Below are 25,911 nucleotides of genomic sequence, written 5' to 3' on the forward strand. Positions count from 1 at the left end.
GTTTAAGGTACAAGACCTGAGCTGACTGTCTCAGCTGTGCCCCACATTGTTACAATTTCCCTCCACCTTGGATGAGTCTTGTGGGTTTGGCTGCTCAAGCAGCAACATTTCCCTCCCAGCCCGGCTCAGGCCATCAGAATGGGGCTGTGGGATGGTGTGGGTGTGCCTGTGTCCACCCTCCCCACTGTCCAGTCCTGCCTTATCCTCCAGGGGGCTGTTTGCTGAGGATCACGGAGACCTTAACAGTGTCCTCAGATCTATGGCTATCTTTGCCTCACTTCAACCAGACACCCCAACACTCAGGGCTCCCATTTGCTAAGGGTCCCTAGCCCATTTGTTTCTGTTCTGTGTAAGAAAAGCCAAAAGTCACTGGAGAGGACATTTGTTTCAAGTTATGGTGGTTTCATAATACGTCTAAACATTCTTCGAGCCTCCTTCCTAAAGTGGCAGAGCCTAATTTTCCTTTCCTTGAGTGTGGGCGGACTCAGTGACTTCCTTCTAATGCATAAAGTGGAAACAAGAGTATGTGACTTCTGACACTAGGTCATGAAAGGCACTGTGGATTCCTTCTCTCTCCTGGATTACTCAATCTAAGGGAAAGCCAGCTGCCATGTTGTGAGGACACTCAAGCAACCCGGTGGAGAGATGGTGAGAAACTGAAGCCTTCTGCCAAGAGCTAGCAAAGAACTGAGGCGTTTTGCCAAGAGCTGTAGGAATAAGCTTTCTTGGAAGCCAACCCACCAACCCCATTCAGGCCTTCAGAGGACTGCAGCCCAGGCCAATGTTTTGTCTGCAACCTCATTAGAGACCCTGAGCCAGAACCACCCAGCCAAGCTGCTTTTGAATTTCTGATTCACAGTAGCTGTGAGATAATAAACATGTAATTTTAAGCTACTAAGTTGTGGGTTAAATGCAGTGATGAGTGAGTACCTAATACACAAGTTAGGAGCCACAGCTTTCATCAACAAGCTGAGCAGGTAGGTGAGAGGACTGAGGCGGGCGTGGTACCCAGAGACCTGGACAGAGAACCAGCATTTGTCAGGACGGAGAGCAGTGCTTGGGTGTGTGTTCTTCCATTTACTGTTAGTGCGATTGCCCCTATTGTCCGTGTTAGGAAACGGGCTCTAATAGGTCAGATCGTGTGATGAAGGTTGCTGAGCTCACCGGTGGCACAGCCAGGATTTGAGCCCAGTGTGTCTGCCCTGCCCCATACTTTCCTGCTCTTGTTGCTGTCTTGATGATCTCAGTGATTTTTGGGCAAGGCCCACTCCTTTTGGGGGCTTGCATAGAACTCGAGCCTCTCCTTGATCTCAGTGCATCTCACTGATGCATATCAATAAGAAGGTTGAACCTGGTGCTCTCTGCCCCTGGATTCTCTAAGCAAGGTGTGTGAACCCTGCTCTCTCATAGCGTTTGCCCTGTACGGTGCCTCAGGCCAGCTTGGCTTTGGGAGCCCCTGTGCAAACGTACAGCTTCCTTCAGCAATATCAACTCCTGATTCCCTCACAGACATGTGTGTCCAGGTCTGTCTGCAGTGACACCATCATCACCCCCTGCCCTTGGCCTTGCTTCTCTCTTCACCTCCATCCTGATTTCCACTCCCCACCCACACAGATGCCAACAGCTGGCATTTGTCCAAGAAACATGTGCTCAAGGTCAGGTGCGGTGGCTCACGCCTGTAATCCCAGCATTTTAGGAAGCTAAGGAGGGAGGATTGCTTGAGGCCAGGAGTTCAAGACCAGCTTGGGCAACGTAGGGAGTCCTCATCTCTACAAAAAAAAAAATAGCTGGGCATAGTGCCATGCCTGTGGTCACAGCTGCTTGGGAGGCTGAGGTAGGAGTATCACTTGACTTGAAGAGATTGAAGCTGCTATGAGCCTTAATTATGCCTCTGTACTCCAGCCTGTATAACAGAGCAAGACACCGTGTCACAAAAAAAAAAAAAAGAAAGAAAGAGAAAAAAGAAACACGTGCCTGGGGTAATGTGTGTTGACTCCATCGTGTCACCCAGAGCTCAGCAGGAGGCGCCTTCCTGGGAGAATCAGGTCAGGAACACAGGGCTGTTCACAAGTACCTGGGGCAGCCTCGAGAATGCTGCCAGGTGCCGTCAGAAGTTCCTGCCCCTCCCCCGGGGCCTGGAGCATTGCACTCGGCGTCTGAAGCCTTTCCTCCACAGCCACTCAGGCTGGGGCAGAGCCTACTCTGGGCTGCCTCCTTCTCCACAGCTCCAGGCTTTGATGGGACACTCTCCTGTCACCTCTCTCCCAAACATAGCTTCCCCCAGAGCCCCGGCCAACAGCTCCAGCAGCCCCTGCTTGCAGGGCAGTTGAGCAGCTGCCTGGAGCCTCCTGCAACTCTGCCCTCATCCTGCCCCACCCGCCCCCTGAAGAACCTCCACGGGCTCCTCGGTCCCCTCCGTGAGGGCCTGGTCTCCTCACTCTGCCATTCAAGGCTCTTCAGCCTCTTTCCTAGGCCCTACGCCACACCTTTTCATAGCAGCCTCTTCCTAAGTGGTTTGGGTTTTGGGTCCCAGGCCTCCTTGAGCTGAAACCCTGTCTGTAGACACCCCGACTCCCCTCCACCCACCTCCCACACTAGAAGTAGAAGAATGGCAGATGGGTGAGGTGTCTGCCCAGCCTGAGGGGCAAGGTGTGGGGAGAGGCAGGGAGGGCAGGCCCGAGGATGGACAGATGGACAAGGCATCCGGCTCTGCCTTTTCCTGAATGGCCACAGGAGGAATGAGGTCGCCGCCCCATGCCTGTCACAGAGATGCTGTGAGTGTGAATGAGAACAGCTTGTGAGAGGCTCTGACAGGCATAGCCTGGTGCGGAGACCTTTTGTAACCTTCTGGACCTGGCACCGAACCAGGGGACAGGTCATGTGACCCATGTTGGTCTGCCCTTTTAGCCATCCCGCCTCATGGTTCACATCCCAAATACCCTCATGCTCTGCAGGCACTCTTCACCTGGGGAAAGGCACAGATTTGTTTGAGGTAGGAGGTGCATTGCCTGTGTTAAATCTGCAGCTATGTGCACATGTACTTTTTTTTTTTTTTTTCTGTAGTGTTTGCAGCTTTTCAAAGATTTGGGACCCATAAAATGGTCTAGCTAACTTGGTACCAGCTTTCTGGTCTAGGCCCACCTGGATGTTTACTCCCAGCTAATCTGGTTTCCAAGTCTAAGGGCTGTCAGAGTCCAACCTGATGAAGCACTCACCTCTTTACTTTGAAATTCTGACACCTAACCTGCTTCAGGAGATCTGAGACCAGATCGGCACAGTGGGTGAATCTTCTATCCTTCTCCTCCTCACAGGCTGACCTCAGTTTCCCTGCATCCAAAGTGGACCAGCATCGTGTTACAGCTGCACTCCAGGTTACTGGCAATGTTCCCAGCAACAGGTAAATCTCCATCCCATGCAAACATCCTGCATCTGAGCAGCCCCTTCCCAAAGATGTTTTATTTTGTTTCAAGTACATGGGCTTCTGCCTTGCACAGGAGTTTTAGTGTTTCCCAGAGCAGAATTCAGCCTCCTAATCATACATATAAATAGGATTGTTCACAAGCTAATGGCTCTGATCATGGCAAGATGACTTCTATCTTGATCTCACCTAAATTCTTCCTCAATCCATCTTTATCTGAAAGTTGACCAAAGCATGTTCACAAAATGCAAGCAGCAAAGAGGAATGGTTTCCCCAGGGATTGTCCTATCCCAGCGGAACTTTGTCTTTTTTTTTTTTTTTTTTTACATGTAATAAGTTCCTGGAAACGTCTAAGAATATCAATTGTATCGAAGTTAGACAATAATCTTTCACTATACAAGAAGTAGAGCCTGGTGGGTAACAATGTGGATGGTAACTCCAGCTCCATGGGCATAAATCTGCCACTTGCTAGGTGTGTGGCTGAGACCTCTCTGTGCCTCAGGTTTCTGAAAGAGGGAATGATTATAGTAACCACCTTGTAGGGTTCTTATGCAAATTAAGTAATATAATATATATAAAGCACTCAGGCTGGGCCTGGTGGCTCACGCTTGTAATCCCAGCACTTTGGGAGGCCAAGGCAGGTGGATCACAAGTTCAGGAGTTTGAGACCGGCCTGGCCAGCATGGTGAAATGCCATCTCTACTAAAAATACAAAAAATTAGCTGTGCATGGTGGTGCATGCCTGTAATCCCAGCTACTCGGGAGGCTGAGTCAGGAGAATCACTCAAACCCAGTAGGTGGAGGTTGCAGTGAGCCGAGATCACCCGACTATACTCCAGCCTGGGCGAGAGAGTAAGACTGTCTCAGGGAAAAAAAAAAAAAAAAGCTCTCAGAACAGGGTCCTATCCACTGAATGTGTTAATAATTATTACTATATGTTTTAAGATGGATTCCATACTCAGCTAAAAAGAATGACAACTCTCTAATTATTTACTTCTAAGAACATGATCACTGGTAATTTATTTCTAAGACCTAATTTTCTTGCTGGGTGTGGTAGCTCCAGCCTGTAATCTCTGCACTTTGGGAGGCTGAGGTGGGAGGATCGTTGAGTCCAGAAGTTAGAGACCAGCCTGGGCAACATAGTGAGACCCCATTTCTACAAAGAAAATGGAAAAATTTGCCAGGTGTGGTGGCACACGCCTGTAAGTCCCAGCTACTTGGGAGGCTGAGGTGGGATGATCACTTGAGCCCAGGTCAAGGCTGCATGAGCCATGATTATATCACATCACTCCAGCCTGGGCAACACAGTGAGACCCTGACTAAAAAAAAAAAAAAACCAAAAAACACTTTTTTTCCCCTCATAAATGAATTCAGTCAACCAACTTGAGTTAATGAACACTGGGCTAAAATGAACACAATTTTCATTCTATTTTTATTATTTATTTATTGAGACAGAGTCTCGCTATGTTGCCCAGGCTGCAGTGCAGTGGCATGATCTCAGCTCACTGCAGCCTCTGCTTCCCGGGTTCAAGAGAGTCTCCTGCTTCGGCTTCCCGAGTAGTTGAGACTACAGGTGTGTGCCACCATGCCAGGTTAATTTTTGTATTTTTTAGTAAAAACCAGATTTTTCCAGATTGGCCAGGCTGGTCTCAAACTCCTGACCTCAGGTGATCCTCCCACCTTGGCATCTCAAAGTGTTGAGATTATAGGGGTGAGCCACCACGCCCGGCCTCATTTTAGTTTTAGTTATATTAAGTTTGTGAGACCCTTTCTTGTTTATTGCCTAGTACCTACACTTTTAATTTCCCATCTTTGCTCATTTTTACTCTCCATGAACATAGCAACATATTCAAACAGTTGCACCAACAGGCCGTATGACATGAGCCAAGCGGAATGGCGAGACTTCAAAAATGGGGCTGGAAGTTTGTCACCTAATGACATCCCAACATGTTTGCCAGTGGGATGTGAAAAAGTCCAGATTCGGTGAAGAAAAATCAATTTAGGAATGTCAAAGTCCAACCTGTAACAGTGTTGATGGTTCAAAAGCCAAAATTCATTGAGGCTGGGACGTATGTCTGGGTCATGTCAGTGATCTTGTTAGAAGAACAATTTGTTACCATGAAGTAGGAGACAGACATTCTTCACTTTTATAACAGGCCTATCTCAAGACAGCTGGCTACAAAGCAGCTATTCATAGTGTGAGTCACATCTTTTTTGAATTTCATTATAAAACTAAGACAGTCTTCTGAAGGAAAATGGAGAGCTTTGAAAAGTTTTGGTGGATAGGGCCAGGTCTTTGTCATGCTGGGATTGTGGTGAGAGAGATTTGAAAGCACTTTTAGTAATTGCTGTTCCTTCCTGTAGCACAAGCTTCAAGGGGAGCTTCTTAAATGGAATTATGGTGAACTTCACAGCAGACTCTGCCCTAGTCTGCAAGGAGCAGCAGATACTCCAGGCTACCTCCTCAGTGTGGGCTGATCCCTGCCCACGTTTATTCTCCTGGAGAGTGTCCGGCATTATAGCTAACACTCACGGAGGTCTCAATTTCTTTTTTCTTTTCTTTTCTTCTTTTGGAGACAGGTTTGTTCTGTTGTCCAGGCTGGAGTGCAATGGCGCAATCATGGCTAACTGCAGCTGTAACCTCACAGGCTCAAATGATCCTCTAGCCTCAGCCTCCCAAGTAGCTGGGACTACAGGTGTAAGCCATGAGGCCCAGCTAATTTATTTTTATTTTCATTTTTTGCAGAGACAGGGTCCCTCTATGTTGTCCAGGTTGGTCTCTGTCTCCTGGGCTCAAGCAATTCTCCGGCCTTGGCCTTCCAAAGTGCTGGGATTAAAGGCGTGAGCCGCTGCAGCCGGCCTTCACCTCTTTTTTCCCACATTTCTTTGCCTCCTTTTGCAATTGGGGTTTAGATAGCTAGAGCTGGAGTTCTTTACTTTCCTGACAGGGTTTCTGTAGTCTTGGTATTCTCCCTACTTTGATGGCTACATTCTGGAAATCTGGGGAGGATACGTGCACATCTGAGCAGTGTGTCTGGTACTGAAACATCAAGAGAGCCCTGATGTCACCAGAGACCTTCACACATTGACGGGTTGGCTCTGCATACACAAGGGCCCCTGCGGCAGGTGGAGTGGGGAATGCCATTGCCAGATTGAACTTCATAAGGAAAAAACATGAAATGCCTTCCTTCCTCTCTCTTAGAAATGGTCTTTCTTATTTAATCCTGGGATGTGAGTTCTTTTGGTGATGGAAGTTTGCTGAATTGATAGGGAATGGTGCTGGTGGTAATGTCCAAGTGGCATTGAACCACAGAAACATTTCTGAATGTTTCTTCTATTTCCATTCCCTAATCTTGTCATGCCAGTAGGCATGTGAGGCCAACAAGGCCTTCTAAGCTTCTACAGTCAGTCTGGCTGCCACTGTCCCTACGTGATCCTGGGGATGCCAGGGAAGTCCCAGAGACCAAGGAGAGCCCAGTCTTGTGGTCCCGACCGGATCTGAAGTTTCACCATTGACTCTGTCATCATGCTATGTGCTTCTCCAAACCACAAGCGTTTCTCCTGCTTCTGGGGCGTCAGCTCTATCCTTGCAGCTCTCCTGCGCCTCAAGGTCTCCTGCAGTTCTTAGATTAGGTGGTTCCAGGAACTCACACCTATCTCCTTTCCTGTGCTTCGTCAGAGGTGACAGCAGAGCATGTTCCACAGTAGGAATGGCAGTTAACATATGCAATGCTTCCCTTTGAAAGCACCTTAAGTGAAGAATTCTAGAAAATAAGCCATTGCTCACTTTCATCAATCCTGGAAGCTTAGTAAAATGTATTTATTTCAAAGAAAGTGCGATAACATTGTTCAAGCCCACTCGGAAATCCATTGTAAGGGATGCTGGCACTTTGAAAAATCATTTTGCTGATCGCGAGAGTGATACATGCTCATTGCAAAGAATTAAGAAAATACCAAAAGGTTCATAGAAATAAAACCTCCCAAGATGCCGCCTCTCAGAAATAACTATATTAGCATTTAATGTGCCACCCCTTTTTCTGTGCACAATTCATAAAATTACGTGATGCTTTGTCTACAATGTTGCATCTTGCTTTTTCACCTTAAACAACCAGAACATTTCCCCATGCCACCATCTACTCTTCAAAAACACCGTTTTAATGACTACATAATATTTCATTGTCTGGTTGTACCAGGATTTATTTAGCCAGCTCTCTATTTGCAGGCGTCTAGGCAGTTTCCTATTTTTCATGATTATAAATGGTGCTGCAGTGAATATTCTTGTCCAGGAAATCTTTATCTGGGTTTCTGATAATTTCCTTAGAAGAGATTCCAAGAAGGGAAATTATGGAGTCTCAATTCTGCTGGGTGTTACCTCTCTCCTACAGATGCTCAGAAAGGTGGAGTGGCTCCTATTACCCTGAGTGGATACCGTTTCCAGCCAATAAGGCCTCCTAAAGGCCTGGACCAGAGAATTTTTATTCTTGCTGGGGAGAGATGGAAAGGGGGCCCCTAAGCCTCCCCAGACAGCTCCCGACTGCTCACCTGAACCTGCTCTATACAAAGCACAGCTTCCCCTGCAGGACTCATTTCATAATTAACTTAGAGACTAAAGCTATTTAATTAACCATGGAAACCCTCCCAGCCATCTGCCTCTGTTTTTATTTTGAGGAAAATGGCAGATTTTTTTCCCCCTTAGCTCCCTCTTTTTGGGGATGGAGCTCATTTCCAGCATCTTGGTTCTTGTATAGAGCTGGGTCCTCTCCCCTGCTGGTCGACACCCCAGAGTGGCAGAGTCGGGGGTTGGGTTGAGGTGGGAGGCTGGGTCAGAAGTCGCACAAGTGGCTTAGAGGCCAAGCCCCTGCTTGGGGGTGAGCTCGGCTGGGCAAAGGTGGCACCCACACGCCGCAGCGTGGACCTTCAAGGACCTAGCGTCAGCCTCTTGGCTGCTGTTTTAAACTTACAGGGCTGCAGAGAGGGGCAGCAGCTCAGAGAAAGAGGCCAACATTCTCACTGCACAGGTGAGGAAACGGAGGCCACACAGGCTCGGGGTCAAATCCAAGCACAGAGATTTTCAGGCCCTTTGTTTGCTTCTTTTTTGTAGCCTCAAAGGAGCAGGGACAGCTTTCATTTCACTTACTCCACGGTCAGGAGATTTAAATGGAGTCCTGGGGGGCTGTGACAGCCCGTGACGCTGGAGCACTTTAAAATGTGCCAAACGTGTTTGCAGTTCTCATCTCACTGAACACTCAACCTGGGCTCCAGAGATTCCAGGGTCATGTGACATGCATATAGTCACACAGCTGGCGAGCGCTGAGGCTGCAATGGAAACGAGAAGTGCTCTGGTTTGCATTCCCAATGTATCAGCATGGCTTTTATTTCCATAGTATTCCTCAGAGGCCCTGGACTGGGAACTCACTGCGGAAAGGTCCGAAGGGACATTAGTCCAGTTATTTCTAGTGACGTCACCTCCTCCAGGAAGCCTTCCTGGGCTATCGCCCCAGGCTGAGTTGGGAGGGAGGGCTGGATCTCTGATCCTTTTCAACCCGAACGCACCTTGTACCCTAGGGCTCTATACTTCCTGCTGTACTCCAGGTTCTAGCAAAGGGCCTGGCTTGTACTAGTCCAACGATAAGTGATATTGAATTGAATGTGATCAAATGTGGACACAGGTGTAACGCCTTCAGTGCCTCACTCCTCCTTCTCTCACGGGGTCATCTGAGATCCTCTGGTATGGGTGTCACATGTGCTTTAGGATGGTCCGCAAGGACTGCCATATGGACCCATCCATGTGCCAGGCTAATGTACCCCAGATCCTAGAGGTGTCAGAAGGGCTGGAGCTCTAGCCCGCAGGCCCCGGCCAGGTAGCCTCACCTTTAACAGATGTGTGGCCAGGCCTGTGGGGGACTGAGGACATCTGCCATCCTGTGCTTTTAGTAAAACATGCCCACCCTCTGAGACTCATTTGCTCCTTTAGCAGATGAAGGTAATTTAATTGGACCCTTCCAGCCCTGATGATCTATGTCCTATGACTTTATTTATAATATCCCCTGGCAGGGGTCAGAAGTGGCAGAGAACCAGCCCTCCCTCCCAAATCAGTCTGGAAGGGGATAGTCCAGGAGGCTTCCCAGAAAAGGAGCTATCACTACAAATAACTGGACTAATGTTCCATTGGCCCTTTCCTCTGTGAGTTCCCAGTTCAGGACCTCTCATGAGGACCAGGGCAAAAAGACATTGAGTCCAATCCAGCCAGAAGTCAGAAAGCTGGACCTGCTAACCAAGTTAAATGTAGCCTGCGTAAAAAAGACAGTAAAGTACCAGGTTTCCTGAAGCCACTTTAATGTTCCTGCCAGGCTGAAAATCTCTCTCCTTTTAAGATGTAAAGATTCACTCCCTGACACTCATCTTCAATCATTTTCTGTCTCTCTCCAGCCACTACAGGCTTCATTAAAGGCAAAGGAATCCGCGGTGATGAATCAGGAATCTACAGATATTCCTCCAGAGCTGCATCTGTTAAACCCAAAGCAGATCTTGGCTCCACTGAAATCAAATTCAACATGACAAACTTTCAGTACTGAGCCCTGGGGCACTCCCAGCCCAGAGCCACGCTGCAGCCTCCCTCACGCCCCACCTCCGCAGCACTTCACACACCACCCGAGCCACCTGGTCTCTGAATTACTGTAAAATTCCAGTAGAGAACCTATATTTTCTCCTATCAAGGGCATGACCTACAGAATGAAACAATAATTCAATGGAGGAAGATGAAAATAAAATGCAGCTTTATTCAGGGAGCTTTAGGGAGAGAGAAATAGAAAAAGCCTCCGTGGTTTGTTTTTAAAAATCAAGAATGGGGAGCATGTCACTCTCTCCAGTAAATACAACTAGCAATAAAAATGCACTTTAGTTCTATGTTGTGGCCAGTTCCTGAAGGGGGAGGAGGAGGAAGGGGCTCAAGGAGTAGGGCAGGGGGAGAGAAGCAGCCAGAAACAGGTGACTAGAAAGAAGGAAAAAAAATCAAAACTCCGTACAAGAGAGAGACGGCATGAATGACAGTCTCACAAAAATGCAGACAAAAAAAGAGAAATGTGCACACATCACAGCCCAGTCACTCAATAGGAAGACAGACAGGCATGGGGAGGCCAGATGTGAGGAAGGACGTGAGAGGGAGACAGGCAAAGACGGGCTCAGCAAGCAACACAGCTGTTTAAGGACAATCAACACCACAATCTAGGTTTGTTTTTGTCTTTAAAGAAGCAAACAGGCTGGGTGCAGTGGCTCACACCTGTAATCCCAGAACTTTGAGAGGGCTAGGCGGGCAAATTGCCTGAGGTCAGGAGTTTGAGACCAGCCTGACCAACGCCGAGAAACCCTGTCTCTGCTAAAAATATAAAAATTAGCCAGGTGTGGTGGAGGGCACCTGTAATCGCAGCCACTCAGGAGACTGAGGCAGGAGAATCGCTTGAACCTGCGAGGCAGAGGTTGCAGTGAGCCAGGGCCAGAGCTGACCATTGCACTCCAGCCTGGGCAATGAGAGTGAAACTCCATCTCAAGAAAAGAAAAGAAAAGAAAAGATTATCAGAATTACGTTTCCCCCCCAGCATTACGTTTTAATGTGTTTGCATTCCTAACTTTGAGAAGTGCAGGCAATTCTTAAAGATCCATTCTCCTCATTTCCCACCCGGAGAACTCCTTGTTAACAGTTCCTGGCAGGGAGAGTTCACACCTCATGCTGTAACCTTTCTGGATGATGCCGCTGAAAACCTTTAAAGTGCTGTTGTGTGTTCACAGCTCCAGACCTACGTGCTTGCACCTGTCGGTGCAGCTCAATGGCCGCATTGTACCCAATCCCACCCCTGCCCTTGCAGGAAAACCTGGCTTGTCCAGAGACCACCAATTCAGAATCGAGGATGATTCAACCAGGCCAAGAGCTGACCATTCCACGCTGCTTGGTGACAAGGTTCCCTGAGCACATAACTACTGAAAATAAGATGACAGCGGATGTGTGGAATGAATGAAAAGAAGGAGTGCCAGGCCCTCCAGCCGCATCATGCCCAGTAAAAACTCCCCAAACCTGCCAAGTACTCTCACTCCTCGCTGCCAGAAACTCCTCTTTCCTCCACTGCCTCTGCCGAGGGAAATCCTTCCCACCCATCATTCATCAATCAATTCATTGCATTAAGCATCTCCTCTGTGAATTCCTTCTCAGTCCTCCTCCTCCATGGGGGTTCATCATTCCTTCCTTTGCGTTTCTGTCTTGCTATCTCTGCCGTAGGTCTTACAGCATATTTCATTAGAGCAAGATTTCTCAACCTTGCATTATTATTTTGGGCCAGACTGCTTTGTTAGGGGGCAGGGAGGGGCTGCCCTATGCTTTAGCAGCATTCCTCTCCCTCTACTCACTGGATGCCAGCAGCCCCACAGTGTCAGTTGTGACTAGCAAAACAATCTCCAGCCATTGCCAAATATCCCCCAAATCACACCCACGGACACCGAGTGAGAGCAATTGCTGGGTGTGTCAGCCTCAGAGGCAGTGTGGCCTCTGGAGTCCCAGCATTAGAACAGGGGTTGGCATAGAAGCAGCACCTGGATTCTGCAGAAGAATCTGGATGCCTGGACTGCGCCCATGGGCGGGTAGACAATGAACTGGCCGGCTGCACACGAGCCATGTTGATCATTGAAACAGGAGTGTGTTGGTGCACTAGGTCTGAAAGCAAATCCACCAGTCTATTGAATGAGCAGTGGGAGACACACACAAGGAGTAAGAAAGCAGGCATCTCTGTTTAAAGCTTTTGTCATCTAGTTCATAGAAAAGCCCTGCAGCCACGGGACACCGAGGTAGGAATCATGGGCGGTTTGTAACCAGTTCTGAAGCAGTACAGGTTGCTCTGCATGGGTTTAGGTATTTAGAAAAGGGGAAGCCAGGATGGGCTACTATTCCTGTGGAGGGCCTAAGGGGCTCCCTGGAACTTGACTGGGGCCTTTAAAGATGGGATGTACTTGAGGTTGTGGGGGTAGTGAGTGTGGTGTGGCTTACAGCAGAAAGTATTCACTCCAACGGGGAGATCCAGCCTGGCCCATAAGTTGGGTCTTGATGCAGGGAGGCCAAGTATCTCCAGATATGTCCTGAACAGCCTGTATCAGGGTCATCTGGGGTTGCTGGTCACAAATGCAGATTCCTGAACCCCGCAGGCTTAGTGACTTGCTATCTCTGGGGTGGGCCCTGGACCCTATTCTGTATTTTTCACATGCCCCCCACCCAGCTAATTCTGATGCTCTGTGAAGCTTGAGACCCTCTTCCTTGCGATTGGTGGGGAGTCATTAAACAATCCTGTAATAAATGTGGCCTTCCACTATGTGCAGCCTGTAGGGTTTACTCGGTCCAGCAGAACAGTTAGGTACACAGCGGGTGGTGCCAGGTTGCCAGGGTGCAAATCTTGGTCCTGTCATTTCTGGCTGTGTAACCTTGGGCCAGTCACTTGACATCTCTGTGCCTCAAACGTTTCATCCATAATATGGGGTTAACAAGGTCCCTATGTCACAAGATATTTGTGAAAATTAATTTAAGTCGATACATATCAATGCTTAGCATGGAGCCCAGCAGGTAGTTAACACTCATTCATGAACATTGGTCATGACCTTATTTTAGCATATGAGGCTTGCTAAGGGTTTGACAAAGCTGAGGTCTCATTTCTTAAAAATGTGGTCCGTCACCCATAGCCCTCCTCTGCTCCCCTTACCTTGCCTCCAGTTCCACCAAAACCTAAGATTTAATTGCATGAGCCTTTCTCTAGGAGGCAGGTGGGCCCTGAGGTGCTCTGAGTTGGAGGGGCAGTGTTGGGATAAACAAGGGACCGTTCCTGGCAGCAGCAGGCCCCGCCCAGTCTTTGGCTCAGAAACACTTCTTGCCCCCCAGCCCTGGGTGGGCATATTGGAGGTCCAGCACATCCTTTTGCCACTGCCAGATGGCCATGCCACTGCTCAGCAAGTCTCTCCTGGAGGGAGGCCTAGGCCAGGGCAGGAAAGAGGGAAGAGCAGAAAACAGCTCTGTCTGTAGCAGGTGCCATACCCCAGCCTTCTGGTTTTTTGTTTTGTTTTTTATTTAAAAATTTTTTTTGAGACAGAGTCTCACTCTGTCTCCCAGGCTGGAGTGTAGTGGCATGAACCTCTGCCTCCTGGGTTCAAGTGATTCTCTCACCTCAGCCTCTTGAGTAGCTGGGACTACAGGTGTGCACCACCACGCCTGGCTAATTTTTGTATTTTTAGTAGAGACAGGGTTTCATCATGTTGTCCAGTCTGGTCTCGAACTCCTGACCTCAAGTGACCCACCTGCCTTGGCCTCCCAAAGTGCTGGGATTACAGGCATGAGCCACCGCACCCAGCCGATACCCCAGCCTTCTAAGAGTACAACGTGATGCTTAAATCCTGGCACACATGCTTTCCTTAGAGTCTTACAATGACCCTGGGAAGTGGGTAGGGAGGCCCTGCCCACCCATTTACAAAAATAACAGCTTTGTGAAGATAAAATTTACATACCATAAAATTCATCCTTTTGAAGTATCCAATTCAATGGCTTATCGTATATTCAGAGTTGTGCAGCCATCTCCACCAGCCAATTTTAGAACATTTCGTCACCCCCCCAAAAAAGAACACTTTAATCACTCCCATTTCCCCCTCCTTCCAGCCCTTGACAACCACGAATCTCTTCTCTGTCTCTATGGATGTGCCTACTCTGGACATTTCATATACAAATGGATTCATGCAATATGAGGACATTTGTGTCTGGATTCCTTCACTCAGCACGTTTTCAAGGTTCATACATGTTGTAGCACATGTAAGTTTTTCGTTCCTTTTCTTTTTAGTACATTATTTCTTTTTATGGCTAAGTACTATTCTATTGTATGGACATATGACATTTTGTTTATCCATGATCTGTTGATGGACATTAGCCTTGTTTCAACTTTTTGGCTATTATGAATAATGCGGCTATGAATATTCACATACAAGTTTTTATACGGAGGCACGTTTTCATTTCTTTTGGGTATAAACCTAGGAGTGGAATTGCTGAGTCATAAGGTAACTATGTTTAAACTTTTGAGGAAGCACCAGATTGATTGCCATGGCTGCACCATTTACAATCTCAACAAAAGGGCATAAGTGTTCCTGTTTTTTCATGTTCTTGCCAATACTTATTACAGGTTGAGCATCCCTAACCCAAAAGTCCCAAATCCCAACTGCTCTAAAATCTGAAATTTTTGAGTGTTGACATGATGCCATCAGTGGAAAAATTCCATGTGACTGCAGTCAAAACCTTGTTTTATGCACAAAATTATTTAAAATATTGTGGAAAATTACCTTCAGGCTATTTGTATAAAGTGTATACGAAACATAAACGAATTTCATGTTTAGACTTGGGTCCCATCCCCAAGATATCTCCTTATGTATATGCAAATTCTCCAAAATCTGAAAATTTTTGGTCCCAACATTTCATATAAGGGGCACTCTACCTGTATCTGTCCTTCTGATTACAGCCATGCTATTGGGTGTGAACTGGTATGTCATTGTAGGCTCACTCCTGATAGATGAGGAAATTAAGGCTCAAGAGGTAAAGCAACTTGGCCAAGTACTCTTGGATAGCCAGAGGCAAAGCCAAATTCAAACCAGACACACCTCACCTCCACATCCATTTTTTTTCCCATATTACATCAGGCAGCCCTCCAGCTGAATGATTTTTGTGTGTGCCTGGCCCAGTCCCTGAGTGCAAAGTGGTTCTTAGGATTCACAACGGTTACAGGGCCATGGTCTGCCCACCTGAGGCTGACCACCTGGTCACTGTTCACTCTCCCAGCCAGTCTGCCGGCCAATGTTCACTGAATGCCTACTGTGTGCCGGGCTCGGGAGCTGTAACTAGATTAAGGAAGGCACAGAGCCCACTGTCAAAAATGGACTGACTGCTTTTAAGCTGTCTCATCAAGTGGAAGATGAATTTTTAGCCTCTAGATTTACACTATGCCAGAAAAGAGCAGTAAGCTGGCCTGGGAGGAGAGGTGAGAAAGAAGAGTGGAAAGGGAGCCCCAGCAGGAGAGTTGAAGGGCAATGACCTAAGCCAGTTTCAGAAAGATTTGGTGCCAATGCTCAGGGCCTTGGCCAGGAAGAAGAGAACCACATTAGAGAGGTGGATTGGAACTGCTTTCAGGGTTGGGGTTTAGCAAGGAACTGAGGAGCAATTAAGAGGGAAAAATAAAGAAAGGAGTCAGGAGGAGGGGAGAAAGAACAAGGGCTGGTCCGTGTAATTATACAAATATACAGCTTCCATGAACAAGCCTTTCTGAGGGGCAGGGCCTGTGCTGAGCGCTTTGCATACCCTGCCAGGTACATTGGTAATATTCTTATTTTATAGACAGAAAACTGAGGCTCAGGGAGATTAAGTGCCTTGGCCAAGGACATACAGTTGGTAACATTCAATCAAACTTTAAACCCTATTCTCTTAACCACCCGAACGTCTACTGAGTGAGTAACCAAGGGATGCTTATGAGGGAACGTGCCATCAGGGGTGCTGAAAATAGGAACCAGGCTCAGCTTTTCCTCTGGAAGGCTGGTATTTTTGGAAATAGAAATGTTTTAGAGCTAATGGTTTTTCCTGTAATGGTTTAAGCCCATTTGGGGTTTTCACACTTCAGTTTACAGTCTGAGCCACTGATGTGTACTCATTTATTCCTTTTTACAGGAAAAAAAAAAACAATGAATTTTTAATAAAATTGAGCTTGAGTATTTGGCCAGTGAATTAGACAGTCTTCCAAGTTCTAGGAAAGAGGTGGAGGTGAATATAGAAAAGGTATGCCTATCTCTCTTTAAGAAGGTAGTGAGGGAAGCCCCTCCCGAGGGGTCTGGGACAAGAGGAGTGAAAATGAATCCCACGGGCTGTCTGCAGCAGGACCTCCAAGCTCTCTACGGCATGGTGTCTCTCAGGGGATAACAGTTGGTGAAGACTCTGCTGGTAGATCAAACGTTCAGCTTTAATGATGGTCTAGAATAGGGCAGCACATTTTTCTACAAAGAGCCAGATAATTGTAGGCTTTGCAGGACACTATGGTCCCCATCATACATTCCTGTCTTCCTCCTTTCCCGTCCCCATTTCTTCCCTTTTCTCTTCTTCCAGAACCATTTAAATATGCAAAAAAATTTAAAACATAAAACAAAAACATTCTTAGCTTGAGGGCTATACAAAACCAGACTGTGGGTCAGATTTTCCCACTGGCCATAATTGGCCAACCCCTGGTCTAGTTATCTTTTGGAAACTAGTTTGGAGGAATTGCTTAACTTCCTGGAGCATTATATAAGGTAGCTATTGAACACCTACTGGGTGCATAGTTTCATACCAGTTGCAATAGAAAGAACACAAAGACAAATGAGAGAAGAAGCTTCGCTGTAGCTGCTGTGGGTATGATATAGGGGAAATAGCAGCAGACCTTGAGCCAGAAGACCTGGATACCAAGCCTACCTCAGTTCCCAAAAAGCCTGCAGAGCTGCATCTGTATGTGGGGAAAATAATGCATTCTTTGGCTGATTACATAAGCTCAGGAGTAAAGTAATTTTGAAAAGCACTACATAATAGGAGCTATATTTAGAGAGCTGAGGTTACACATGCCTATGAATAGTTGACTGACACTATAAACACTGTATAAAGCTATGATGACAGAGATGTTAAGAGAGAAAAGAGATTGACACACTGTCATATGGGACTCCCCATATGACAAGTACTCTCACCTGCGTTAGCCTGTGAGTGATTTTGGCAGCGTGTCCATTAGGACTGGGTTTGGCTGCTTCCTTCAGGAAACCCAAAGTAAAAATGGTCTATGCAAGACAAACATATAACTCTTAGCCTCGGCAATAACATGAGACCTTGTCATTTAAAAAAAATTAAAAATAGCCAGGCATGGTAGTGCATACCTGTGATCCCAGCTACTCAGTAGGCTGAGACCGGAGCATCAAGGCTGCAGTGAGCTTATGATTGCGCCACTGCACTCCAGCCTGGGTGACAGAGTGAGACTCTGTCTCAGTAAAGAAAGAAAGAAGGAAAGAGAAAAGGGAGGAAGGAAGGAAAGGAAAGGAAAAAGGGAAGGGAAGGGAAGGGAAGGGAAGGGAAGGGGACACTCTCATTTGAAGTGGAGGTACACAATCTAGAACATGGAGGGTATCCTCACAGTATCAAGAACCCAGGGTCCTTCTCCTTTGCTCCATTATCCTTGCATGTAGCTACCATTCCACAAAGACATCTCATAGGCCAAAATGGCTGTTTGACCTCCAGCCATTACATCTGCATTCCAGGCAAGTGAAAGGAGGAAGGAGCAAAGAAGAAAGGGCTAAAGGACATATGCCAGGGGCCTTTCATGAAAGTGTACTGGAAACTAGCACCAAATACTGCTCTTTATATCTAATTTGCTATACTCAACAACAAAAGAGACTATGTGAAAACCAGTCTTTATCGTGGGTGGCCATGTGCCCAGGAAAAACTACAAGGTTCTATTTTAAAAGAGGAGGCGAATGAACTCTGGGATAGGCAACTAGCTATGGCTACCATAGGTAACAAGTTCACAGAAAGGACAGAGTCAGGGAAGGCTTTATTGAGGGAGTGAGACAGCATGTCTTGAGGAATGGGTTGGAGGTCTGGAGGGAGATAGTGGGCAAACTAGTCTAGTCTAGACCACTCCTGTAGAGGAGGTTTCAGAATTCATGCTGGAAAAGATAATAATTTAAATAATACTGGAATCAGTTGGGGACCCTACCACCTTGGGTGATGCACCACTCCTTGATGACTTTGTGATTCACCGGAAGCTCCTCCCCTCTTCCCCCTCCTCTTTCCCTTCCTTCAACATGTCACCCACACAGCAGCCTTCTTCTGCTAGGGCTGCCACTCCCCAGAAGGTGGTCCTCAGGTCTTCTTGGGTGGGTTCCTCAATGCAGCTCAAGCCCATCCACATTCCCCTGCATCTCTCAGTCCTTGGAGAGACTTGGTATTTTTGCTGCACTAAACTGTCTAAGTAAGCATTGCTTCCTGCACAATACTCTCTGTCTCTCAGCTGCAGACACAAGCTGCTCCAGTTCTGTTGGCTTGAGACCTTTAGCAGGTGACTATTTGGGGCCTAGTCTCTGTGTTCTCCCAGTTCTGCGGGTTGCAGGTCAGGTTCTTCCATGATATCTCTCACTCTAGCTCCATGATGGGATGTGGCCAGTGGAACACCCACACTTAGCTTGAGGAGATGGAGATAGGGAGGCCCCAGGTCATCCCAGGCCTCACTACTAGCTGAGAAGTCTAACTTCCTCACCTCCCTCTAATCGCCTCGAGGAACCTCTAGCCTTCTCTTTGGCATGGGCTAAGGTGCAATGGGGCAGGGGTTGCAGAATCCATGAGGGGCCAGTCTCAGCAAGTCATACCTGCATGATCTGGCATCTCCCTTCACAATGTGTGAGCGATTTGCACCTGAAGTTCTCAGCCTTGGGACCTCAGGTGAGATTCTAAAAGAACAGGGCAAGTCCCTGATGAATATGCTATTAAATATATTCCATTTATTGACTTCTAACTATGTGTCAGGCACCACTAATCCACTACGATGAAGCCTTTACAGGTGAAGAGACTGATGGTGGTAGAAGGGCAAGTGAGGACTGGATGATCCCGAAAAGAAGTCATGAGAAATTAGGCCAGGAAAGAGAGGTGGGAGGGGACGGCAGTCCCATTTAGCATGGGACTGAGAAACTCTGACCCTGTCTGCTAAGCGCAGGGAAACATCGAAATATTCTGAGCATATGTGACATGGTCTCAGTGTAGCTTTTGGAAACTTTATCTCCAAGTAGAGTGTGGGAAGGATGGAAAGAGAGGCCCAGATGTCTTTCCATTAGAGCATGAGTCCTGGGAAACAGTATGGGGGTGGGGGTGGGGAATGGGGAAGAGAATGAAGAGGAAGAGGAAGGAAGGAAGATATAGGGAAAGAGGAAGGAGAGGGGACAAGAGAAAGAAAGGGGAAGAAGAAGGAGGAGGAAGAAAGTGAGATTTGGTCCCCCGCTCCCCGTTTTTTTTTTTGAGATAGAGTTTCACTCTATCGCCCAGGCTAAGGAGTAATGGCATGATCTTGGTTCAAGGCAACCTCTGCCTCCTGGGTTCAAGCAGTTCTCCTGCCTCAGCCTCCTGAGTAGCTGGGACTACAGGCATGCACCACTACACTCATCTAATTTTTTTGTATTTTTAGTAGAGACGGGTTTCACCATTTTGGCCAGGCTGGTCTTGAACTCCTGACCTCAGGTGATCCGCCCACCTTGACATCCCAAAGTGCTGAGATTACAGGCATGAGCCACCGCACCCGGCCCGCTCACTCTTTCTTTCTTCATTTACTCAACAGGAAGATACAATTTCTGAGCACCCACCAGACTAATGGCCTTGAAAAATAATATCGCCCATCTCCACAGCTATTCGGTAAAATAAGCAGGACAGACTACTAATACTTATTTCATAAAGGAGAGAACTCAGGCACAGGTTAAGTTACTCAGTTCTACAGCTGGGAAAAGGTGGAGCTGGGATTCTAATCCAGTGCTGTTTCTGCTACATCAAGTTACACAGGAAAGGTACTCAGATCTCTGAGGGATGGAGAATTTGGCAGAATGGTTAAGGGCTGGGTTCTGGAGTCCAACTGTCTGGCTCCAAAGCCTGGCTCCATCTCGCTGGCTGTGTGAACTGTGGGTGAGTTTCTTAACTCTCTATGCTTTAGCCCTTTTACCTATAACATATGAAGAATGGTGCCCATCTCCTAGGGTCGCATGAGGCTCACATGAGCTATAGTTCAGGCTTGGCCCAAAGTAAGCACTCCGTAAGGGATTTTGCGATTACCATGATATTTTGAGGTGGGTGGGACAGGGAGGATGCTCTAGGCAGAAGCAATGAGTCATCTAGAGGGGAAGGGACCCAGGCCACTGTCAGGACCTTCTTTCTGGGCCCAGTCCCCCTAGATGCCCTGGACCTAGTCTTCTACTTCCTCTCCTGCATCCTTCCCCATCCTCCTCTTCCTCTCCCTTTCTTTGTTCCATCCATGTTTTCTTTATTCCCTGATGCTCCCTGCTCAGTTCTGACACTTCCCCACCACCTCCATGTGACTATGGGCCAAGAACAAGCCTTCCAAATTGCTTTGACATCCACCGAGGAGCACGTTCCAGGATTATCAGTATCAGCTGTTCACCAGCTCTGCTGAAGGGCATGGTCAGAGCACCTGGCTTTTCCTTCGGGGAGAGGCTTCTGCAGACAACGCCTCTCCCTCCTCACTGCCCCTTATCCTGATCCCCAGTCCACATGGCCACCTTTTTATTAAAGAAGAGGGGGAGAGAAGCTGAGAGAGAGGGAGGGAACTATTAGAAATATTGTCGCAACCTGCTCCCTGTTTTCACAGAAGGTATCAGGAAAGAGACAAGAAGAGAACTGGGCTCTGTGGTTATCACGGCTGTGAGTGGGAGACTATTTGCTCATCAGCCTGTAAAAAGTTCCCAGCTTTGGCAAAGGTAATTACCAGCCTAGGTGGCTGGCCAGGTCGGGACATGGTCGGGAGAGGTAAAGCTGTCATTTCCAATTCACCAGCCTCCATTTGCTGTTTGGTCAAAAGGTTCAAATGAAAAGGTTAATTAAGAAGCAGAGGATTTGCTCATCAGGTTAAGTCATGTATACACAGCGCAAAGGCTGTGTCTATACATGATAACTGCTTTAAAAAAAAAAACCCGATTCAATTCAGCTTGCATTTGTTGACACACACACCTCCTCCCTCCAACACACTTACAACCTCTTGAGGTTGTGTGTGCCAGCCTCTTTGTTTGTTACAGGGGATATGATAGCAGGAGAGGTATGGGTGCTCGCTTGGGATATATGGCTCCCTCTACAATGGAGAGCAGCCCACAAATGTGGGGGCGCCAGTCAAACTAGCTACTTGCCTGCTGTGTGTCCCTTGGGCAAATAACTATCTTGGAGGAGGTTAGATTCGATCTGCAGCTACTAATCATAATAGTCTGTGGATTGGGGAAAAGGGGATGCAATAGAACCATTTTGGACAACTTTTAAAATATACTCCCTACAGGTCAGGTGCAGTGGCTCACGCCTGTAATCCCAGCACCTTGGAGGCCAAGGTGGGTGGATCATGAGGTCAGGAGTTCGAGACCAGCCTGGCCAACATGGCAAAACCCCCATCTCTACTAAAAATACAAAAATTAGCCAGGCGTGGTGGCAGGTGCCTGTAATCCCAGCTACTCAGGAGGCTCAGGCAGGAGAATTGCTTGAACCTGGGAAGTGGAGGTTGCAGTGAGCCAAGATCATGCCATTGCACTCCAGCCTGGGCAGCAGAGTGAGACTCTGTCTTACAACATATATGTATATATACACACACTCCCTACAGGAATTCTGAATTTGCCCTTCTCCCTCCATCCAGCTCTCTTGGTACATGCAGTGGATGCTGTAGAAATGTCAACCTGGTGCCTCCTTGGATTGAGGTCCTCACCTCTTCAGTTGCAGCTGAGAGTTTTGGTAATGATGACTCTCAGCTGGGTTCCTCTCTAGGAATTGCCTCAGGCAAGGAGAGCCAAGGTCACACCACCCTGCTGGGGGCAGCCTGCATCAAACTATGGATGTGGTGATGTAAATGCCCATTCCTTTTGCTCCAGGACAGGACAACCTGGAAGGCCATCTTAGCTCCAGAACTCCCTGTAGGCCTGACTGGGACTCTTCATCCCAGTTCAACTCCTCTCTCTGCCTAATCCCATTTCCTTCCCCCTCCTCCACATTCATTCCCTCTCCTCCCCACACCCCACCCCAAGTTGTTGATGCCAAAAGCACCCTCAATACATTTCCCGCATGAAAATATCCATTTCAGAGTCTGTTTCCCAGGAAACCCAACCCAAGGCAGCACACACAAAAAATTGAGACTCACCAGATCCAATGATCGGCAAGAGCTGTTCATCCATTCAGCAAACTAGTGTTTGGCACCTATGTTAACGCTAGCCCTAGGAGATGCCCTGGGTGAGGAAGGATTCCAAGTGGGCCTCAAAGTGAGGGCAGAATCCGGAAGGAGGAGAAGAGGCAATGAATTTAATGGAATCATTGTGTTTTGGAGTGCACACATGGAGTGACCAACTGGACCTCTGAAATTATTATGGAGTGCCAAATTACTAATTCCAGCTCTGGATGGACCCTATCTGACCTCTAGTGGTGCAGGATTACTGCCTGTGGAACATTCTATCTTGCTCCTGCTGTGTGTTATGTCCCAGTGGCAACCTCTCCTCACAAACTATCTTTAAAGAGGTGATTCATCTCCATCTCACAGCCAACATCAGCAAGGGAAGCTCCTACCTCCATGGTATTATTTGCAGCCTTTGTCCTGAACCTACCAATCACTTCACCTTCTATGAATCTTCTCTCAATTGTCCCAAGGCCTCAGCTGCCAGCCTCTTGCCCTGACCCCTGACCAGGGCCTTGCAGATGCCCCTTGATCCTGATGACTGATGTTTCCCTCCCAAGCCTCAGCCTTTGACTCCCCCCTCATTTATAATGCAGACATATTCTTCATCACATCTGACTCCTGCCATGCCAGGGATCTCCCCAGCTCAGCCCTGTCCCAGGCTTTACCTCAGCATTGCCCCAGATGGTCAGGTGTTCTGCTGGCCTATAAGCCCTGTGACCTCAGGCTAACTGTGTCGTGTTTAGAGGGATATCTGGAGCTCTAAGAGGAGCTGGGGATTGTGACTATGACTGAAGCACATGACTGAGATGGTCCTCTTATTCTAATAACGGCAGGAAATGCTGTGAGGACACCTCCTTGCCAGGGTTCTGTGTCTTTACTTTCACCTGGCATAGTTTAGCTTCTGGCTCCCAGTCCAATCTCCCCAGGAAAGAGGCAGACTTGAGCAGCGTCGAATCCTCAGTGAGATACTGAAGACTTTGTCTCAAAGGAAGTCAGGAAGGAGAGATGCAACATAGGAAACAGCCTGGAAAGAGAGGCTCTGTCCACGGTACTGAACAACAATCCCAGCAATACTGTGATTACTTGCTGAACTTCCACCTGTGGCCAGCGCTCAGCCGTGCGCTGTGAGGAGCCCGAAGGACATGGGATCCCAGTTCCTGCCATAAAAGGTCCTTCAGGCAAGTTGGACACAATAAAGCCCCTATGTGAGAACACTGAGGAATAATCCTGAGCAGTCCAAATAATGACGGGTCTCAGAAAACTGCATGCAGGAGAGTTCCTGCCTTGATAAAGGGAACCTTGAGGCAAACCCCATTTTAGGCTCTAGGCCCTTTGAAGAAGAAACCACTTTGTAATGAAATGCTCTTTCTTTAGTCACCATACCATTCCCTGCAGTATTTAAAACCTAAAGGTCTTGGATATAAAACTAGTTTATCTAAATGCAGCAGTGCAGCAGTTTAAATTTAGGTGCTAATGCTATGTTTGAAATGTAAGCATACCATTGGCTTTTAGTTATGTCTTTAAAAAAGGATTGGTGAGTCATTTTTGTCTGGGTGCCCCAGCTCCAGGCCATATGGCTATGGTCTCTCAACCCTTGCTTGTCACAGTCACACAGAGCTGACCCTATAAGCAAGAGGCTCCAGAGGCTCCCTCTCCAGAGCAGGCTGAGGCCCCGGGACATGGACACAGTAGTGTGTCTGCCACAGCCACTGCTGATGGAAGTGTGCTCCCTCCCCAGGCGCTGCTCTGCTCTCAGCCTTGTGAGAATCTTAGCATGCAGGGGCAACACATGGCCTCCCTGCTCTGCACCCAGCAGGTGCCCTCCCTTGCCTTTCACAAGGAGAGGCTGCAGCTTTGAGCTTCCCCTTTAGCTAAGGAGCCTCCCCTGCCTCCTCCACTGGGCCTCAGGAGGGAGCAGCTTGCGTGCATCTTCATCCAGCCTCCGTATCTTTGTGGAGGTCCTCTCACTCACAGACAAAAGAAACTGCTTAAGTCTATCTTCAGAATTGGAAAAATTAATATTCGTAAGACATATATCCTGATTCTTGACCAACTTGACTTATGAGGGGCTGGTTATATATCTGTTTACCTCAGTTTCTCCTTTAAAACAAGAAGAGCTGACTGGATGATAAAACAGCGTTCCTGCTGATTCATTCTAACAGTCTCTGAATCAAAAGGAGTGGGATGAGTCCTTCTTTACCTTAAATATGTACCCTAACCATCCACCCCACTCCCTGAAGTCTTACCTCCCTGAGAGCCAATACTCAGGGAATTCTACATCCATGGGAACACTTCTTTTTTTCCCCCGCATCTGGGACTGTTGCTTTCAATTCCGCTTGATTTCCTATCAGTGGAACTGGGACAGAAAACAAGGATCCTAAAGGAAACCTTCACTTATCTCTGCTGAGATCTTAATTAGAACCAGCCTCTCTTTTGAGCTCTCTTTAATTTCTTCTAACCCCCAAGAGGAAAGCCAGAGGGCGTGGCCTGCCCCACAGCCTCACCGCCTTAGAAAGCTAAAAGAAAAGGGAGAAGGAATCGATTTTCATTCTTCCAGACAAAGCCCTTACTCCCAAAGCTTCAGGAAAGAACCAGGTGATCCCAGGAGGAGGCTGGTACACAGGCAAGGGTGTAGGGAAAATACATAAACCTCAGTTCAGTGTGTTGTAAAGATTATCCAAGAAAGTTTCTCAGAGAAGCTTTCAGAAGAGGCACTGAATCAAGATTTATAGAGATACAGGGAGAAGACAGAGGCATATGTTGTAAAGACAGAAGCAGTAATTGGCAAGTCACTTGTGTTTGTGGAGCAGGAGTGTTCCAGTGGGCTCCAGTGGGCTGGACAAAAGGAGTGAGATGTGTTTGGTGAGATGCAGGATTGTGGGGGGTGTGCAGATGACGAAGGCCTTGCACGTTGGAGTTACTTTTCTGTAATAGGAACAAGAGGGACGTTGATCCTCATGCCAGGTCTCTGTGGGTTGGGTGTTTGTCCTGGGACTCCCAAACTTGGAGGGAATGTAGGGTTCAGACAGAAGTTTGTATATGTGTATAAGCATGCATGGGAAATGCAATGGAGATGGAGTTTCGTTTGAACCATTCTGGCTTGGTCCAAATTCATTTTGATTTGATCGAGTATTAAGTCCACATTACTAGTCATCAGTAACCCAAGCTGAGGCTCCAGGGACTGGCTGTCAGGCTGCGTGACTGCTTTCCTGCCAGGACAACGAAGAATGAGGCTTACATGCTTGGTAAATTCTGGGTTGGGGAAGAGAAATGGAGTTTTTTTTCCTTTCAGTTCATCAGTTTTGTTATTCTCAGTTGCTGTCCCAGTGGACCCCACATGCTCCACACATCCCTGAAAATTCTCTCACATCTGGCACGACTTGGGACAGGAGGGAAAATGCCGGGAGAGGTATCTGGAGAAGAGTCTGGAATGCTTCCTGGAGTTCAGCCATGTTTGAATGTGCAGCAGGATGGCACCAGCCACTCAGGTCCAGTCATTTCTCACTCTTGCCTCTA

At 47.6% G+C, this 25,911-nt stretch overlaps 1 long non-coding RNA gene across 1 annotated transcript in view; it reads right to left on the reverse strand.

The window, feature by feature from the left end:
- The window catches only part of LOC141581880 (uncharacterized), a 43,009-nt gene extending 19,787 nt beyond the window's left edge, over positions 1-23,222 (reverse strand). Inside the window, exon 1 of the long non-coding RNA XR_012514682.1 lies at positions 22,366-23,222. This is a non-coding gene — a long non-coding RNA (uncharacterized LOC141581880). The remainder of the gene's footprint in view (positions 1-22,365) is intronic.
- Between the last annotated feature and the right edge of the window lie 2,689 nt (positions 23,223-25,911).

This window comes from Saimiri boliviensis, chromosome 17, assembly GCF_048565385.1.
Source record: "Saimiri boliviensis isolate mSaiBol1 chromosome 17, mSaiBol1.pri, whole genome shotgun sequence".
Classification (NCBI taxonomy): domain Eukaryota; kingdom Metazoa; phylum Chordata; class Mammalia; order Primates; family Cebidae; genus Saimiri; species Saimiri boliviensis.